Source organism: Loxodonta africana, chromosome X (assembly GCF_030014295.1).
Source record: "Loxodonta africana isolate mLoxAfr1 chromosome X, mLoxAfr1.hap2, whole genome shotgun sequence".
NCBI classification, from domain to species: domain Eukaryota; kingdom Metazoa; phylum Chordata; class Mammalia; order Proboscidea; family Elephantidae; genus Loxodonta; species Loxodonta africana.
In genome coordinates this window covers 72,519,343-72,541,370 of record NC_087369.1, presented here as the reverse complement: position 1 = coordinate 72,541,370, position 22,028 = coordinate 72,519,343, and positions in this window count along the sequence as shown.

Genomic DNA, 22,028 nt, shown 5'->3' with positions numbered 1-22,028 from the left:
TTTCCTGTTGGGCCTGATGACTACCTTCCAACCCAAGAGATATAGGGACGAGTGGATGGGTGGAGCCATGGAACATGCAAGAGAGGCTGAACTACAGTAAGCAGACAATTTGGGAAGCCTGTTTGTCTCCACAAGTCTGAGACTGCCATTCCCTTCTGAGAAACTAGGTAAGCAGGGGGGCACCATGAGGAGAATCAGGCTATGATAAGCACCCAGTCAGGAAATATTTTCCCTCTCCATGGCTTAAGATTTTCCTTCTATATCAGGAGACACCAGGGCAGCCAGAAGATATCAGCAAGACACCACAAGACATACGTTGCTATAACAAGCAACTGGTTGAAGAAAATTCTTTGTCTCTGTGGGACTGAGAATCTGGACCCCCACCAGAGATACTGGACTTCTGTGTGGCACCAGTGATGGGGATATGCCAGAAAAAGCAACCCAGTCAACGAAATGCTTTGTCCCAGGAACACCAGATAAACCAAGCAGACCATAATGGCACCACAAAAACTCTGAAAATTTAACTGTCATTGGAACCACAACCCACAAAAGTAGGTGAGGACTTGCATGCTAAACTTAAACATGGTGAGTGATTGCTTAAAAAAAAAGTTAAATTTGGCCCAGAATCATAAAAGTCAAAATGTCCAGTATACCACTGAAAATCACCCATTATATCAAGAACCAGAAAAATGACAAGTCAGAAATGACAGTCAACATATGCCAACAACAAGATGAGTCAGATGTTGGAATTATCTAACAAAGATTATAAGCATCCATAATAAAAATGTTCCGGAGGCGGAGCCAAGATGGTGGAATAGACAGACGCTTCTGTCGAGCCCTCTTTACAACAAAGACACCAAAAAACAAGTGAAACGAGTATATTTGTGACAAGGTGGGGGCCCTGAGCATCAAAAGCAAGCTTAGACAATGAACTGAGGGGCAGGGGGAGGAAGAGGCCATTCAGAAGTGGAGAGGAGTTACCGGACCTGAATCACTGGCAGCCCTCAGGCACCATTCCTGGAGCGGCGGCGGCAGCAGCGGTCGGCTGGTACTAGTGTTCGGCCGCAGTTTCCTCAGGGAGAAGCAGCCAGCCACACAGCCAACTCACACCTCTGGAACCTGAGCAGAAGGGCACTATTGGCAAAAGCTAAGTACTTGCATATATTTTACCACGCTCCCCCACCCCCAAGCTGGCTTCAGCGGCTGAATCCCTGGGCATGAGATAGACCCTGGTGAGCACCTAGAACTGTCCTCCTGGCCTTGGGGAAGAAGAAATTTGCAACTGGGGGGAAAGATAATTTGCTAGCTCCATTAACCAGGGGAGCTCAGGACAGAAGCGGCTTCTGTCCAGGCATAAACCGTCCATGGACCTTGAGCACCTTTCCCTTCTGCGTGGACCTGTGTGGGCCTATTTTGGGAGAATAAGCCCTTGTTGGTAAACTCCAACCATTTCAGCTGTGTGGTGGAGAGGTGGGTGGTTCACATTTGACATTGCTTTGCCTATTAAACAAGGTCCTCACCTACCCACATCAGGGACCTAAGGACTGGTAGCCCCACTCAGGTCACAAAGCCACCCACGACAGGTCCAAAGACAACTGGTACCTTCCAGTCCTTACAACCAAAAACTTTGTGTGCCCATGGTCCCTCTGCAGAACCCACCCACCGGCACGCTCTAGGGAACAGAGAAGCGTTTTCCTCAGAGACACTTGGGGGTCAGTTCTCAGCCCCCTGCCTTGTTCAGAGCATGACCCCCTGCTGCAATCAGATACCGGTGTATATGCCAATCACCTCTGCCCCTCTAAAACTGTATGACAGAGCCTTTACCACACACTTGATGATCAGCTACCTGGAAACCTGCGCTGAATTCATACAAGAAAACTGAATGGCCTCCTAGACTGATATACCTGATAACTGCACTAGCAGGCTGGGGACAGGACACCAGAGCTCCAAAGAGGAAAATAATAAAGCTAGCTCACTCAAGCAACCCACAGGGGTATACCAAAACAAAACAAAGCAAGCAGCTATGACACAGTAGGCAAGCATCAACAAAATGCAATAACTTATAGATGACTCAGAGACAACAGTCAATATCAAGTCACATAAAGAAACAGGCCATGATCGCCTAAACAGGCCCTCAAAACAAAGAATCCAGGGATCTTTTAGATGAAAGTGCATTCCTGGAATTAACAGAGCCAGAATACAAAAGTTTAATATACAGAACACTTCAAGACATCAGGAAGGAAATGAGGCAATATGCAGAACAAGCCAAGGATCACACAGATAAAGCAACTGAAGAAATCAGAAAGATTATTCAGGAACATAATGAAAAGCTTAATAAGCTGGAAAAATCCATAGACAGACAGCAATCAGAAATTCAGAAGATTAACAATAAAATTCCAGAATTAGATAACTCGGTAGAAAGTCAGAGGAGCAGAATTGAGCAAGTAGAAGATAGAATTTCTGAACTCGAAGATAAATCACTTGGCACTAATATATTTGAAGACAAATCAGATAAAAGAATTTTAAAAAATGAAGAAGCCTTAAGAATCATGTGGGACTCTATCAAGAGATATAACCTACCAGTGATTGGAGTACCAGAACAGGGAGGGATAACAGAAAATACAGAGAAAGCTGTTCAAGATTTGTTGGCAGAAAGTTTCCCTGATACCATGAAAGATGAGAAGATATCTATCCAAGATGCTCATCGAACTCCACGTAAGGTAGATCCTAAAAAAAAGTCACCAAGACATATTATAATCAAGCTTGCAAAAACTAAAGATAAAGAATTATAAGAGCAGTGAGGGATAAAGGAAAAGTTACCTACAAAGGAGAGCCAATAAGAATAAGTTCGGACTACTCAGCAGAAACCATGCAGGCAAGAAGGCAATGGGATGACATATTTAAAAAATTGAAGGAAAAAAATTGCCTGCCAAGAATCATATATCCATAAAAACTGTCTCTTAAATATGAAGGTGAATTTAAGACATTTCCAGATAAGCACAAGTTGAGGGAATTCGTAAAAACCAAACCAAAACTACAAGAAATACTAAAGGGAGTTCTTTGGTTAGAAAATCAATAATATCAGGTATCAACCCAAGACTAGAACACTGGGCAGAGCAACCAGAGATCAACCCAGACAGGGAAATCCAAAAAAACAAAGCAAGATGATAAAAAAGCCCAAAACAGGGTAACAGCAATGTTATTATATAAAAGAAGACAACATTAAAATAATAAAGAGGGACTAAGAAATGTAATCATAACCTTCCATATGGAGAGGAAGATACGGCGATAAAAAGAAATAAAAGTAAGTTTTGAATTTAGAAAAATAGGGGTAAATAATAGGTAACCACAAAGGAGACAAACTATCCTACTCATCAAAATAAAATACAAGGGAAAAATACAGACTCAGCAGAAACAAAATCACCACCAACAAATATGAGGAAAGGACAATATATAAAGAAAATCTACTGAGCACATAAAATCAAGTGGGAAAAAGAAACTGTCAACACACAAAAAGGACATCTAAATGATAGCACTAAATTCATACCTATCCATAATTACATTGAATGTAAATGGACTAAATGCACCAATAAAGAGACAGAGAGTGGCAGAATGCGTTAAAAAACAAGATCCATCTATATGCTGCCTACAAGAGACACACCTTAGACGTAGAGACACAAACAAACTAAAACTCAAAGGATGGAAAAAAATATATCAAGCAAATAACAATCAAAAAAGAGCAGGAGTGGCAATATTAATTTCTGACAAAATAGACTTGAAAGTTAAATCCATCAGAAAGGATAAGGAAGGACACTATATAAGGATTAAAGGGACGATACACCAAGAAGATATAACCATATTAAATATTTATGCACCAAATGACAGCGCTGCAAGATACATAAACAAACTCTGTCAGCATTGAAAAGTGAGATAGACAGCTCCACAATAATTGTAGGAGACTTAAACACACCACTATCGGTGAAGGACAGGACATCCAGAAAGAAGCTCAATAAAGACACAGAAGATCTAAATGCCACAATCAACCAACTTGACCTCAATGACATATACAGAACACTCCACCCAACGGCAACCAAGTATACTTTCTTTTCTAGTGCACATGGAACATTGTCTAGAATAGACCACATACTGGAGCATAAAGCAAGCCTTAGCAGAATCCAAAACATTGAAATATTGCAAAGCAAGTGGTAATGAATAACAAGAAAAGCAGGGAGAAGAAATCAAACACTGGGAAAGTGAACAATACCCTGCTCAAAAAAGACTGGATTATAGAAGACATTAAGGATGGAATAAAGAAATTCAGAGAATCCAATGAGAATGAAAACATTTCCTATCAGAACCTTTAGGACACAGCAAAAGCGGTGCTCAGAGGTCAATTTATATTAATAAATGCACACATCCAAAAAGAAGAAAGGGCCAAAATCAAAGAATTATCCCTACAACTTGAACAAATAGAAAGAGAGCAACAAAACAAACCCACAGGCACCAGAAGAAAATGAATAATAAAAATTAGAGCTGAACTAAAAGAAATAAAAAACGGAAAAACAATTGAAAGAATTAACAAGACCAAAAGCTGGTTTTCTGAAAAACTCAACAAAATTGATAAACCACTGGCCAAGCCGACAAAAGAAAAACAGGAGAGGAAGCAAATAACCCGAATAAGAAATGAGATGGGCGATATTACTACAGACCCAACTGAAATTAAAAGAATCACGTCAGATTACTATGAAAAACTATACTCAAACAAATTTGAAAACCTAGAAGAAATGGATGAATTCCTAGAAACACATTACCTACCTAAACTAACAGAAACAGTGGTAGAAAAACTAAATAGACCCATAACAAAAGAAGAGATTGAAAAGGTAATCAAAAAGCTGCCAACAACAACAACAAAAAGCCCTGGTCCGGAAGGCTTCACTGTAAAGTTCTACCAAACTTTCAGAGAAGAGTTAACACCAGTAATACTAAAGGTATTTCAGAGCTTAGAAAAAGACGCAATACTACCAAACTCATTCTATGAATCCACCATATCCTTGTTACCAAAACCAGGTAAAGACACCAAAAGAAAAGAAAATTATAGACCTATATCCCTCATGAATGTAGATGCAAAAATCCTCAACAAAATTCTAGCCAAGAGAACTCAACAACATATCAAAAAAATAATTCACCATGACCAAGTGGGATTCATACCAGGTATGCAGGGATGGTTCAACATTAGAAAAACAACTCATGTAATCCACCATATAAATAAATCAAAAGACAAGAATCACATGATTTTATCAGTTGAGGCAGAAAAGGCATTTGACAAAGTTCAATACTCATTCATGATAGAAACTCTCAGCAAAATAGGAATAGAAGGAAAATTCTTCAACATAATAAAGGGCACTTATACAAAGCCAACAGCCAACATCATCCTAAACGGAGAGAGCCTGAAAACATTCCCACTGAGATCGGGAAAAGACAAAGATGCCCTTTAACACCACTCTTATTCAACATTGTGCTGGAAGTCCTAGCCAGAGCAATTAGGCTAGATAAAGAAATAAAGCGCATCCAGATTGGCAAGGAAGAAGTCAAAATATCTCTATTTGCAGATGACATGATCTTATACACAGAAAACCCTAAGGAATCCTCCAGAAAACCACTGAAACTAATAGAAGAGTTCAGCAGAGTATCAGGATACAAGATGAACATAAAAAAATCAGTTGGATTCCTCTACACCAACAAAAAGAACATCGAAGAGGAAATCACCAAATCAATGCCATTTACAGTAGCCCCCAAGAAGATAAAATACTTAGGAATAAATCTTACCAGAGATGTAAAAGACTTATACAAAGAAAACTACAGTATACTTCTGCAAAAAACCAAAAGAGACCTACATAAGTGGAAGAACATTCCTTGCTCATGGATAGAAAAACTTAACATCATAAAAATATCTATTCTACCAAAAGCCATCTATGTATTTAATGCAATTGTGATCCAAATCCCAATGACATTCTTTAATGAGATGGAGAAACAAATCACCAACTTCATGTGGAATGGAAAGAGGCCCCTGAAAAATAAGGCATTACTGAACAAGAAGAACAAAGCGGTAGGCCTTACTTTACCTGATTTTAGAAACTATTATACTGCCACAGTAGTCAAAACAGCCTGGTACTGGTATAACAACAGATACATGGACCAATGGAACAGAATTGAGAATCCAGACATAAATCCATCCACATATGAGCAGTTGATATTTGACAAAGACCCCAAAATAGTTAAATGGGGAAAAGACAGTCTGTTTAACAAATGGTGCTGGCATAACTGGATATCCATCTGCAAAAAAATGAAACAAGACCCATACCTCACTCCATGCACTAAAACAAGCTCAAAGTGGATCTAAGACCTCAATATAAAATCTAAAAGATAAAGATCATGGAAGAAAAAATAGGGACAACATTAGGAGCCCTAATTCATGGCATAAACAGTATACAAAACATTATAAAGAATGTAGAAGAAAAACTCGATAACTGGGAGCTCCTAAAAATTAAACAACTATGCTCATTCAAAGACTTCACCAAAAGAGTAAAAAGACTACCTACAAACTGGGAAAAAGTTTTTAGCTATGACATTTCTGATCACTGCCTGCTCTCTAAAATCTACATGATACTGCAAAAAGTCAACTGCAAAAAGAGAAATAACCCAATTTAAAAATGGGCAAAAGACATGAACAGACACTTCAGTAAAGAAGACACTCAGGTAGCTAACACATATATGAGGAAATGTTCCCGATCATTACCCATTAGAGAAATGCAAATCAAAACTACAATGAGATTTCATCTCACTCCAACAAGGCTGGCATTAATCCAAAAAACACAAAAGAATAAATGTTGGAGAGCCCGTGGAGAGATTGGAACACTTCTACAATGCTTGAGGGAATGTAAAATGGTACAACCACTTTGGAAATCGATTTGGAGCTTGCTTAAAAAGCTAGAAATAGAACTACCATAGGATCCAGCAATCCCATTCCTTGGGATATATCCTAGAGAAATAAGAGCCTTTACACGAACAGATATATGCACACCCATGTTCATTGCAGCACTGTTTACAATAGCAAAAAGATGGAAGCAACCAAGGTGCCCATCAACAGATGAATGGATGAATAAATTATGGTATATTCACACAATGGAATAGTACGCATCGATAAAGAACAGTGAGGAATCTGTGAAACGTTTCATAACATGGAGGAACCTGGAAGGCATTATGCTGAGTGAAATTAGTCAGTTAATGACAAATATTGCGTAAGACCAGTATTTTAAGAACTTGAGAAATAGTTTAAACTGAGAAGAAAACATTCTTTTGTGGTTACGGGGGGCGGGGAGAGGGAGGGTAGGAGAGGGGCATTCACTAATTAGACAGTAGATAAGAACTACTTTAGGTGAAGGGAAAGACAGCACACAATACAGGGGAGGTCAGCACAATTGGACTAAACCAAAAGTAAAGAAGTTTCCTCAATGAACTGAATGCTTTGAAGGCCAGCATAGCAGGAGCAGGGGTCTGGGGACCATGGGTTCAGGGGACATCTAAGTCAATTGGCATAATAAAATCTATTAAGAAAACATTCTGCATCCCACTTCGAAGAGTGGTCTCTGGCTTCTTAAACACTAGCAAGCAGCCATCTAAGATGCAGCAATTGGTCTCAACCCACCTGGATCAAAGGAGAATGAAGAACACCAAGGTCACAAGGTGATTACAAGCCCAAGAGACAGAAAGGACCACATGAACCAGAGACTACATCAGCCTGAGACCAGAAGAACTAGATGGTGCCCGGCTACAACCAATAACTGCCCTGACAGGGAACACAACAGAGAACCCCTGAGGGAGGAGGAGAACAGTGGGATACAGACCCCAAATTCCCAAAAAAAGACCAGACTTAATGGTCTGACTGAGACTGCAAGGAGCCCAGTGGTCATGGCCCCAAACCTTCTGTTGCCCCAGGGCAGGAACCATTCCCGAAGCCAACTCTTCAGACATGGATTGGAGTGGACAATGTGTTGGAGAGGGATGCTAGTGAGGAGTTAGATTCTTGGATCAGGTGGACACTTGAGAGTATGTTGGCATCTCCTGCCTGGAGGGGAGAAGAGAGAGTGGAGGGTTTAGAAGCTGGTGAAAGGGACATGAAAAGAGAGAGTGGAGAGAGAAAGCAGGCTGTTTCATTAAAAAAAATTTTTTTTTTTTATTAGGGGGAGAGTAATTGGGAATGTGTAGCAAGGTGTATATAAGTTTTTGTGTGAGAGACTGACTTGATTTGTAAACTTCCACTTAAAGCACAATAAAAATTATTAAAAAAATGTTTCAGCAAGCAATTACAAATACTCTGAAAATAAAAATATAGAATCTCAGAAAAGAAATAGGAATTATAACAAAGAAAAATAAATAGATTGAAATTATAGAACTAAAAATTACACAAACTAAAATTAAAAAAAAAAGCTGGATGAGCTCAATAATAGAATGGAAATGACAGGATAGAATCAGTGAACTTGATCAGTATAATCTACACTATCTGGACAACAGAGAAAAAATAGAAAAAAAAAAGAACAGAACGTCAGGGTCCTATGAGACTGTAACCTAAGAGTCAATATTTGTATCATCAGTATCCCAGAGGGATATGCGAAAGAAAGTGGAACTGAAAGAGCATTGGGAGCAATAATTGATGAAAACTTCCAAAGGTTGGCAAAAGACACAAACCTACAGATTCTAGTACTGAATGAACTTCAAAAGGATACACTCAAAGAAATTCATGTCAAGACACACCATAATTAAACTTATGAAAACTAAAGACAAAAAAAAAAGTAAAGACAAGTAAGGAGATTGAGTCTTTCCTCAAAAATACCCACAAAGAAAACTGCAGGCCTTATGGCTTCACCAATGAATTCTACTTAACATTTATAGAAGAATAAAGGAGGCAGTGCAAGGAGGCAGAGTAAACAGTCGCTCCCATTTATCCCCCTGCAACTAACCCACTGAACAATAAATAAAAACAGGCATGGATTAAGATCTCGGAGTTTTGGACAGCAGTTGAAGTGTTGGAGAGCTGAGGTGAGTTAAAAACCAGGGGAGAGGAAGAGCAGTGTCGGCAGAGAAGCTGGTAGTTTCTGGCTGCTAACATCTGGAAGACTTGACTCACCATGCCCATTTTAAGATGAAGATGATGACACTCAGCAAAGAATGATGAATGAGAGCTAAACTGAGGAAAATTTAATCCAAATAAGGTAGGGCAGATTGGCTAAGGGAATTTACAAGAAATGCACTTGGGAAAGGGCACAGCAAAGCATAGATGCTTTAATGAGTGCTACTGAATCTGACCAAGACCAGAGACTGATGGTCACTAGGACCCAGGGTAGCAGAAGGCCTGCAGGGTCCATCCAACACCCCAGGGTAGGGGTAGATTAATCAGTAAGCATGGTATGCACTGACTTATAGTAAACAAAGAAAGTACAGGCTTAATTATGTTTACTTACTAATCTGTACTGCACAATTTTACATGGGTTTTACCACATCTTTAATTATTGTGTAATCCATCGCTGATCCAGAACAAGAAAAATACATCTAACAGGCAACACAGCAGGAAACAACTGGCCACCTACTCACAACTAGGCACTATGAGAGAGCCTGCTCAGGGTCACCCATGAGGGAAGGACATAAAGTGCTCCCCTCCTTCACCTCAGGAAAGACAAGAAACACCACTTCCAGCAGTGGCCAGCAGAAAAGTTGCAGGCTTGCACAATTAGTCACAGAGGGAAAGCAGTGACCCAAACTTACAAAGGGAAGTGAAGGAATCCAGCCTCAAGAGTGCAACCCTTTGCGGAAGGCTTCAGCCAAATTCACAGAAGACAGAGGGACCCTCACACCAGTAAAGCTGGTCACCTTATGGAAATCCAGCCAGAGGAAACACCCAGAGACTTAAAGCTTTCCAAAACACCTAAAACCTGTGAAGAGAAACTAAAGTGCAATAGTAATGGAGATAAATACTTAGAATGGCTCGCCTACACCTGAAAAAATCCAAAGGGCCAGAGTGCCCTCTAGTGGAGCTTAAGAGAAGACAGTGGAGGTAAACCTAAGAAAAATAATTCTTTGAAATACAGAAATACAGAAAACTCCGAAACTCAAATTACCACAATAAGAAAATAAAATACCACATGATCAACATCAACAAAATAATAAAACATAGAGGATCACTAGAGAAGAAGGTCCAATCAAAACAAAAACATGAAGTAGAAATTTCTCCCATAAACCAAAAACCAAACCCAGTGATGTTGAGTCGATTCCGACTCATAGTGACCGTATAGGACGGAGTAGAATTACCCCATAGTTTCCAAGGAACGCCTGGTGTATTTGAATGGCTGACCTTTTGGTTAGCAGCTGTAGCACTTAACCACTACACCAGGATAATGGAAAAAATAGAAGACTTTGGTTGTTGAAACAACCAAAGAATACACGGAAAACAAACTAATGGAGATCAGAAAATAAAATGAGATACAACATAAGAAACTCAGTAAGGAGATTGAAAACTTTTTTTTTAAGAGAAATAATGGAACTGAAGAATAAAATAATTAAATTAGAAAATGCAAGAGAAACATTCAACGAGATTTGAGCAGAGAGTAGAATAAATGAGCTAGAAGACAGAGTAACTGAACTTATGAAATCTCAAGAGAACAGAACAAAGAAAATTGAACAAAACAAGCTGTAAATGTAGGATCAACTAATAAATCTAACATTACAATTTTGGAAATTCCAGAGCATCATGATAATAATAAAGGCATAGAAATAATTTTCCAAGAGATAAAAGAGAGAATTTTCCAGACCTGAATAAGAAACTATGCTTACAAATACAGAAAGACACATGAACTACAAACAGAAGGAATACGAGATCCACTCTCAGACATATTGTAATAAAATTCTGGAAAACTAAAGGCAAAGAGAGAATTCTGAAAGCAGCATGAGAAAAGTACAATATAACATACTAAGGTTTCCACCATAAGCATTAGTACAGATTTCTCCCCAGAAACCCTGGAAGCCAGAAGACAATGGAGGGACATATACAAAATATTGAGGGAAAATAACCATCATTTTGCTGCTTACAAGAAACATACCTTAAACACAAGGACACAAACAGAAAATAAAAAGATGGAAAAAATATTCCAAGCAAATGGTAACCAAAAAAAACAGGAGTGGCCATACTGATATCAGATAAAACAGACTTTAAATCAAAATCTATTACAAGAGATAAAGAAGGGTATTACATAATACAAAAAATGGTCTATCCATCAAGAAGACATAATAATTATAAATATATATGCACCTAACAGTAATGCTTCAAAATACATGAAAAAAATACTGACTAATATGACAGGAGAAATAGATAGCTCCACAGTAATAGTTGGGGACTTCAACACAGCTCTTACAATTCTAGACAAAACATCTAAAAAGAAAATCAGTAAGGACATTGAGGACTTAATAAAACCATAAGCCATTTGACCTAACGAACATATATAGAACACTCAACCTTTCATCAGAGCAATACACATTTTTCTCCAGCACACATGGATCACTTTCCAGAATAGACTATATGGTAGGACACAAAACAAGTCTCAACAAATTAAAAAGATTGAAATCATGCAAAGTATCTTCACTAACCATAACAGTATGAAGCTAGAAATCAACAACAGGGAGAATAAGGACAAAACAATTACATGGAAACAAAATAACACACTACTAAAAAACCACTGGGTCATGGAAGAAATCAAAAGTGAAATTAAAAAATATTTAGAATCAAATGAAAATGAAGGCACAATATATCAAAACCTTTGGGACACAGCAAAAGCAGTGCTCAGAGGGAAATCCATGGTAATAAATGCCTACATTTAAAAAAGAAGAACCAAAGTCATTAACTTAAACTGACAACTTGAACAAAGAGAAAAGGAAGAGCAAAAGAAGACCAGAGCTTCAAGAAGGGAAATAATAAAAATCAGAACAGAAATGAACAAAATAGAAAACAGAAAAACAATAGAAAGGATCAACAAAATCAGAAGTTGGTTCTTTGAAAGGATCAATCCAATAGACAAACCACTGGCTAGGCTGACAAAGTAAAAAAAAAAAAAAAATGAGAGGAAGCAAATAACCAAAATAAGAAATGAAATTGGAGACATTACAACGGATCCAACTGACATAAAGGGGATCATAAGACAATACTGTGAAAAATTGTACTCCAACAAATTTGAAAACCTAGGTGAAACAGACAAATTCCTAGAAACACATTACCTCTCTGGAAACCCTGGTGGCGTAGTGGTTAAGAGCTATGGCTGCTAACTAAAAGGTCAGCAATTCAAATCCTCCAGGTGCTTCTTGGAACCCGTATGGGGCAGTTCTACTCTGACCTATAGGACCGCTATGAGTCGGAATCAACTCGATGACAACAAGTATCTTAAACAAACTCAAATAAAGGTAGAAAATCTAAACAGACCCATAACAAAAGAAGAGATTGAAGATGTTGTCAAAAAACTGCCAACAAAATGAAGTCCAGTACCAGATGGCTTCCCTGGGGAATTTTACCAAACATTGAGAGAAGAGCTGACACCAATTTTACTCAAACTCTTCAAAAACATAGAAGAGGAAGGGATACTCCCTAACTCATTCCGTGAAACCAGTATCACTCTGGTACCCAAACAAGGCAAAGACATCACAAAAAAATGAAAATTGCAGACCAATATCCCTCATGAATATAGATGCAAAATTTTTAAACAAAGTTCTAGCCAATAGAATTCAACAACACAACAAAAAAATCATACACCATGATCAAATGGGATTCATGTCAGGAATGCAAGGATGTTTCAACATTAGAAAATCAAATAATGTAATTCATCACATAAATAAAATAAAAGAACCACAGGATCATATCAATTGATGCAGAAAGGGTATTTCATAAATTTCAACACTCTTCCCTGACAAAAGCTCTCAGCGAAATAGGAATAGAAAGGAAATTTCTCAGTATAATAAAGGGCTTATATGAAAAATGAGCAGCCAATATTATTCTCAATGGAGAAAGACTGAGAGCCTTTCCCTTGAGAACAGAAACGAGATAAGGATTCCCATCATCACCATTCTTATATCAATATTCTACTGGAAGTCCTAGCCAGATCAATAACGAAAGTGAAATAAAGGGTATCCAAATCTGAAAGAGAGAGATAAAATTATGCCTATCCACACCTGACATGATCCTATATATAGAAAACCCTGGAGATTCCACAAGAAAACTGCTGGATCTAATAGAAAAATTCAGATATGTTGCATGGTAGAGATCAACACATACACTCACACAAAATCAATAGGGTTCCTTTACACAAATGAAGAGTGTTCCAAAAAGGAAATCAAGAAAACAATACCATTTAAAATAGCCACAAAACAATAAAACACCTAGAATTAACCTAACCAGAGACATAAAAGACTTATAAAATGAAAATTACTCCATGCGCCTGTCAGTTTGTTGTTCTGTGGGGGCTTACGTATTGCTGTGATGCTGGAAGTTATGCCACCAGTATTGAAATACCAGCAGGTCCACCCATTGTGAACTGGTTTTAGCTGGGTTCCAGACAAAGACAGACTAGGATGAAGGACCTGGCGGTCTACTTCTGAAAAGAATTAGCCAGTGAAAACCTTATGAATAGCAGAGGAACATTGTCTGATATAGTGCTGGAAGATGAGCCCCTCAAGTTGGAAAGCACTCATAAGATAATTGGCGAAGAGCTGCCTCCTCAAAGTAGAGTCTGCCTTAATGACAGGGCTGCAGTCAAGCTTTTGGGACCTTCACTTGCTGATGTAGCACGACTCAAAATGAGAAGAAACAGCTGCAAATATCCATTAATAATAGAAATGTAGGATGTGCGAAGTATGAATCTAGGAAAATTAGAAATTGTCAAAAATGAAATGGATCCCATAAACATCGATATCCTAGGCATTAGTGAGCTGAAATGGACTGGTATTGGCCATTTTGACTCAGACAATCATATGGTATACTATGCAGGGAATGACTAATTGAAGAGGAATGGTGTTGCATTCAGCACCAAAAAGAACACTTCAAGATCTATCCTGAAGTACAACCCTGTCAGTGATAATATCCATATGCCTACAAGGAAGACCAGTTAGTATGACTATTATTCAACTTTAGGCACCAACCACTAAGGCCAAAGATGAAGAAACTGAAGACTTTTACCAACCTCTGCACTCTGAAATTGATCAAACACGCAATCAAGTTGTATTGACAATTACTGGTGATTGGAATAAGAAAATTGGAAACAAAGAAGGATGGGTAGTAGGAAAATATGGCCTCAGTGAAAGAAACAATACCAGAGATCCCATGATAGAATTTAGCAAAACCAACAAATTTTCGTTGCAAATATCTTTTTTCAACTACATTAACGGTGGTTTTTTATACACGTGGACCTTGCCAGATGGAATACACAGGAATCAAATCAATTACATCTATGAAAAGAGACAATGGAAAAGCTCAATATTGTCAGTCAGAACAATGCCAGGAGCTGACTGCAGAACAGACTATCAATTGCTCATATATAAATTCAATTTGAAGCTGAAGAAAATCAGAACAACTTCACAAGAGCCAAAGTACGACCTTGAGTATATCCCACCTGAATTTAGAGACCATCTCAAGAATAGATCTGACACATTGAACACTAATGACTGAAGACCAGAAAAATTGTGGAAGGACATCATACATGAAGAAAGCAAAAGGTTGTTTAAAAGGTAGGAAAGAAAGAAAAGACCAGAAGGGATGTCAGAAGAGACTCTGAAACTTGCTCTTGAATGTCAAGTAGCTAAAGCAAAAGGAAGAAAAAGAGCTGAACAGAAGAATGCAAAAGGTGGCTCCAGAAGACAAAATGAAATATTATAACGACATATGCACTGACTTGGAGTCAGAAAACCAAAAGGGAAGAACAGGTTTGGCATTACTCAAGCTGAAAGAACTGAAGAAAAAATTCAAGCCCTGTGTTGCAATATTGCAGGATTCTGTGGGCAAAATGTTGAACAATGAAGGAAGCGTCAAAAGAAGATGGAAGGAATACACAGAGCCACTGTACCAATAAGAATCAGTCGACATTCCATCATTTCAGGAGGTAGCACATGATCAAGAACCGATGGTACTGAAGGAAGAAATACAAGCTGCACTGAAGACATTGGCAAAAAACAAGGCTCCAGGGATTGATAGAATACCAAACGGATGCAGCCCCCACTCATTTATGCCAAGAAATTTGGAAGAGAGATTCCACGGGCGGAACCAAGATGGTGGAATAGACAGACGCTTCCGGAGAGCCCTCTTTACAACAAAGAACTGAAAAAAAGGGAAACAAGTATATTTGTGACAAGCTGGGAGCCCTGAGCTACAAAGGCAAGCTTACAAAACGAAATGAGGGGCAGGGGGAGGAAGAGACCATTCAGAGGCAGAGAGGAGTTACCGGACCTAAATCGTGGGGAGCCCTCAGGCACCATTCCCAGAGTGGTGGTGGCAGGCTGGTACTAGCGTTCGGCCACAGTGTCCTCAGTGAGAACCAGCCAACAACACAGCCTACTCACACCTCTGGAACCTCAGAAGAATGGCACTCTCAGAAAAAGCTAAGTACTTGCATATATTTTACTGGGCCCCCCACCCCCAAGCCGGCTTCAGTGGGAATTCCCTGGGTTTGAGATAGCCCCTGTTGAGCCCTTACACCCATCCTCCAGGCCTTGCAGAAGGAAAAAATTTGCATTTGGGGGAAAAGATAATTTGCCAACTACACTGACTGGGGGAGCTCAGGACAGAAGCGGCTCCTGTCCAGGCATAAACGGTCCATGGACTTTGAGTATCTTTCCCTTCTGCATGGACCTGTGTGGGCCTATTTCAGGAGAATACACCCTTGTTGGTACACTCCAACCATTCCAGCTGTGCAGTGGAGAGGTGGGTGTTTGATGTTTGACATTGCTTTGCCCATTAAACAAAGCCCTCGCCTACCCACATCAGGGGCTGGTAGCTCCACTTACATCACCCAGCCACCCGTGGCAGGGGTCCAAGGATAACTGGTACCTCCCAGTCTTTACAACTAAAAACTTTGGGTGCCCACGGTCCATCTGCAGAACCCACCCACCTGCACATTCCAGGGAATTGGGATGTGCTTTCCTCAGAGGCACTCGGGTGTCAGTTCTCAGGCCCCTGCCTTATTCACAGCATGACTCCCTGCTGCAATCAGATACCGGTACATACACCAATCACCCCGACCCTCTAAGACTGTAGGACAGAGCCTGTACCACACACTTGATGATCAGCTACCTGGACACCTGAGCTGAATTCTTAAAAGAAAAGTGAATGGACTCCTAGACTGATATACCTGATAACAGCTCTAGCCAGCTGGGGACAGCACGTCAGAGCCCCGAAGGCGAAAATAATCAAGCTAGCTCACTCAAGCAACCCATTTGGGTATATGCAAACAAAACAAAGCAAGAAGCTACAGTACAGTAAGCTAGCATAAACTAATACGATAACTTATAGATGGTTCAGAGACAGCAGTCAATATCAAGTCACATAAAGAAACAGACCATGATCATCTCAACAAGCTCTCAAAATAAAGAATCCAGGGATCCTCTAGATGAAAGTGCATTCCTGGAATTACCAGAGGCAGAATAAAAAAGATTAACATACAGAACCTTTCCAGACATCAGGAAGGAAATGAGGCAATATGCAGACCAAGCCAAGGAACACACAGACAAAGCAACTGAAGAAATTAAAAAGATTATTCAGGGACATAATGAAAAATTTCATAAGCTGGAAAAATCCATAGACAGACAGCAATCAGAAATTCAGAAGATTAACAATAAAATTACAGAAGTAGACAACTCAATAGAAAGTCAGAGGAGCAGAATTGAGCAAGTAGAAGCTAGAATTTCTGAACTTGATAAATCACTTGGCACTAATATATTTGAAGAAAAATCAGATAAAAGAATTAAAAAAAATGAAGAAATCTTAAGAATCATGTGGGACTCTATCAAGAGAAATAACCTACAAGTGATTGGAGTACCAGAACAGGGAGGGATAACAGAAAATACAGAGAGAATTGTTGAAGATTTGTTGGCAGAAAACTTCCCTGATATCGTGAAAGATGAGAAGATATCGATCCAAGATTCTCATCGAACTCCACACAGGGTAGATGGTAAAACAAAGTCACCAAGACATGTTATAATCAAACTTGCCAAAACCAAAGATAAAGAGAGAATTATAAGATCAGCGATGGATAACTGAAAAGTCGCCTACAAAGAAGAGCCAATAAGAATAAGCTTGGACTATTCGGCAGAATCCATGCAGGCAAGAAGGCAATGGGAAGACTCATTTAAAAAACTGAAGGAAAAAAATTCCCTGCAAAGATCATATACCCATCAAAACTGTCTCTTAAATATGAAGGCGAAATTAGGACATTTCTAGATAAACGGAAGTTCAGGGAATTTGTAAAAACCAAACCAAAAACAGAAGAAATACTAAAGGGAGTTCTTTGGTTATTCAAACAATAATATCAGGTATCAACCCAAGACTAGAACACTGGGCAGAGCAATCAGAAGTCAACCCAGACAGGTAAATCCAAAAAGCAAAGCAAAATTAAGAAAAAAAAAAAAGCTCAAAACAGGGTAACAGCGATGTTATTATATAAAAGAAGAAAACATTAAAACAATAAAGATGGACTAAGAAATGTAATCATAGATCTTCCATATGGAGAGGAATATACGACGATACAAAGAAATCAAAGTTAGGTTTAAATTTAGAAAAATAGGGGTAAATAATAAGGTAACCACAAAGGAGACAAACTATCCTACTCATCAAAATAAAATACAAGAAAAAAATAGATACCCAGCAGAAACAAAATCAACAACAACGAATATGAGGAAAGGACAATATATAATCTACTCAGCACATAAAACTAAGGGGGAAAAAACTGTCAACAACGCACAAAAGAAGACATCAAAATGATAACACTAAATTCATACCTATCCATAATTACGCTGAATGTAAATGGACTAAATGCACCAATAAAGAGACAGAGTGTGGCAGAATGGAGTGAAAAACAAGATCCGTCTATATGCTGCCTAGAAGACACACACCTTCGACTTAGAGAGACAAACAAAGTAAAACTTAAAGGATGGAAAAAAATATATCAAGCAAAAAACAATCAAAAAAGAGTAGGAGTAGCAATATTATTTTCTGACAAAATAGACTTTAAAGTTAAATCCACCAGAAAGGATAAGGAAGCACACTATATAATGATTAAAGGGACAATATACCATGAAGATATAACCCTGTTAAATATATGCGCCCAATGACAGGGCTGCAAGATACATAAAACAAACTCTATCAGCATTGAAAAGTGAGATAGACAGCTCCACAATAATAGTAGGAGACTTCAACACATCACTTTTGGTGAAAGACAGGACATCCAGAAAGAAGCTCACTAAAGACATGGAAGATCTAAATGCCACAATCAACCAACATTACCTCATAAACATATACAGAACACTCCACCCAACAGCAACCAAGTATACTTTCTTTTCTAGTGCACATGGAACATTCCCTAGAATACACCACATAAAGGAAGCCTTAGCAGATTCCAAAACATTGAAATATTACAAAGCATCTTCTCTGACCATAAGGCCATAAAAGTGGAAATCAATAACAGAAAAAGCAGGGAAAAGAAATCAAACACTTGGAAACTGAACAATACCCTGCTCAAAAAAGACTGGATTATAGAAGATATTAAGGATAGAATAAAGAAATTCATAGAATTCAATGAGAATGAAAACACTTCCTATCAGAACCTTTGGGACACAGTGAAAGCGGTGCTCAGAGGTCAATTTATATCAATAAAGGCACACATCCAAAAAGAAGAAAGAGCCAAAATCAAGGAATTATTCCTACAACTTGAACAAATAAAAAGAGAGCAACAAAAGAAACCATCAGGCACCAGAAGAAAACAAATAATAAAAATTAGAGCAGAACTAAATGAAATAGAAAACAGTAAAACAATTGAAAGAATTAACAAAACCAGAAACTGGTTCTTTGAAAAAATCAACAGAATTGATAAACCACTGGCCAAACTGACAAAAGAAAAAGAGGAGAGAAAGAAAATAACCTGAATAAGAAATGAGATGGGCGATATTACAACAGACCCAACTGAAATTAAAAGAATCATATCAGATTACTCTGAAAAATTGTACTCTAACAAATTTGAAAATATAGAAGAAATGGATGATTTCCTAGAAACACAGTTCATACCTAAACTAGCACAAACAGAAGTAGAACAACTTAATAGACCCATAACAAAAAAAAAGATTGAAAATGTAATAAAAAAAAAAACTCCCAACTATAAAAAGCCCTGGCCAGGATGGCTTCACTGCAGAGTTCGACCAAACTTTCGGAGAAGAGCTAACACCACTACTACTAAAGATATTTCAGAGCATAGAAAAGGACAGAATACTCTCAAACTCGTTCTATAAAGCCAGCATATCCCAGATAGCAAAACCAGGTAAAGACACAACAAGAAAAGAAAATTACAGACCTATATCCCTCATGAACTTAGATGCAAAAATCCTCATCAAAATTCTAGCCAATAGAATTCAACAATATATCAAAGAAATAATTCACCTTGAAAACTGGGATTCATATGAGATATGCAGGGATGGTTCCACATTAGAAAAACAATTATCATAATCCATCATATAAATAAAACAAAAGACACGAATCACATGATTTTATCAATTGATGCAGAAAAGGCATTTGACAAAGTACAGCACCCATTCATGATAAAAACTCTCAGCAAAATAGGAATAGAAGGAAAATTATTCAACATAATAAAGGGTATTTATACAAAGCCAATTGGAAACCCTGGTGGTGTAGTGGTTAAGTGCTAGGGCTGCTAACCAAGAGGTCAGCAGTTCAAATCCAGCAGGCGCTCTTTGGAAACTCTATGGTGCAGTTCTACTCTGTCCTATAGGGTCGCTATGAGTCGGAATTGACTCGACAGCAGTGGATTTGTTTTTTTTTTTTTTGGTTTTATACAAAGCCAATAGCCAACATCATCCTAAATGGGGAGAGTCTGAAAGCATTCCCCTTGAGATCGGGAACCAGAAAAGGATGTGCTTCATCACCACTCTTATTCAACATTGTGCTGGAGGTCTTAGCCAGAGCAATTAGGCTAGATAAAGAAATAAGGGACATCTAGATTGGTAACGAAGAAGTAAAAGCACCTCTATTTGCAGATGACATGTTCTTATACACCCAGCCCAGTGCCATCGAGTCGATTCCAACTCATAGCAACCCTATAGGACAGAGTAGAACTGCCCCACAGAGTTTCCAAGGAGCTCCTGGCAGATTCGAACTGCTGACCCTTTGGTTAGCAGCCATAGCACTTAACCACTACGCCACCACAGAAAACTCTAAAAGAATCCTCAAGAAAACTACTGAAACTAATAGTAGAGTTCAGCATACAAGATAAACATACAAAAATCACTAGGATTCTTCTACAAAAACAAAAATAACAGCAAAGAGGAAATCACCAAACCAATACTATTTACAGTAGTCCCCAAGAAGATAAAATACTTAGGAATAAATCTTACCAGAAATGTAAAAAGCCTATACAAAGAAAACTACAAAACACTACTGCAAGAAACCAAAAGGGACTTACATAAGTGGAAAAACATACCTTGCTCATGGATAGGAAGACTTAACGTTGTAAAAATGTCTGTTCTACAAAAAGACATCTAAGATACAATGCAATTCCGATCCAAATTCCAATGACATTCTTTAATGAGTTGGAGAAACAAATCACCAACTTCATATGGAAGGGAAAGAGGCCCCGGATAAGTAAAGCATTACTTAAAAAGAAGAACAAAGTGAGAGGCCTCACTCTACCTGATTTTAGAAGGCATTTTTTTTATAGTGCCGCAGTAGTCGAAATAGCCTGGTACTGGTACAACAACAGACACACAGACCAATTGAACAGAATTGAGAATACAGACATAAATCCATTCACATATGAGCAGTTGATATTTGACAAAGACCCCAAAGTAGTTAAATGGGGAAAAGACAGTCTTTTTAACAAATGGTGCTGGCATAACTGGGTATCCATCTGCAAAAAAATGAAACAAGACCCATTCTTACACCATTCACAAAAAAGAACTCAAAATGGATCAAAGACCGAAATATAAAATCTAAAATGACAAAGATCATGGAAGAAAAAGTAGGGACAAAGTTAGGAGCCCTAATACATGGCATAAATAATATATAAAACATTACTAACAATGAAGAAGAAAACTAGATAACTGGGAGCTCCTAAAAATCAAATACCTATGCCCATCCAAAGACTTCACCAAAAGAGTAAAAAGATTACCTACAGACTGGGAAAAAGCTTTTAGCTATGACTTTTCCGATCAGCACCTGATCTCTAAAATCTACATGATACTGCAAAAACTCAAGTATAAAAAGCAAATAACCCGTTAAAAATGGGCAAAAGATATGAACAGGCCGTTCACTAAAGAAGACATTCAGGCGGCGAACAGATATATGAGGAAATGCTCATGATCATTAGCTGTTAGAGAAATGCAAATCATAAGTACAATGAGATTTCATCTCACTTCAGCAGGGCTGGCATTCATTCCAAAAAACAGAAAATAATAAAGGTTGGAGAGGTTGTGGGGAGACTGGAACACTTATGCACTGCGGGTGGGAATGTAAAATGGTACAACCACTTTGGAAATTGATTTGGCGCTTCCTTAAAAAGCTAGAAATAGAACTACCATACTATCCAGCAATCCCAGTCCTTGGAATATATCCTAGAGAAATAAGAGCCTTTACAGGAACAGATATATGCACATCCATGTTCATTGCAGCAGTGTTTACAATAGCAAAAAGATGGAAGCAACCAATGTGCCCATCAACAGATGAATGG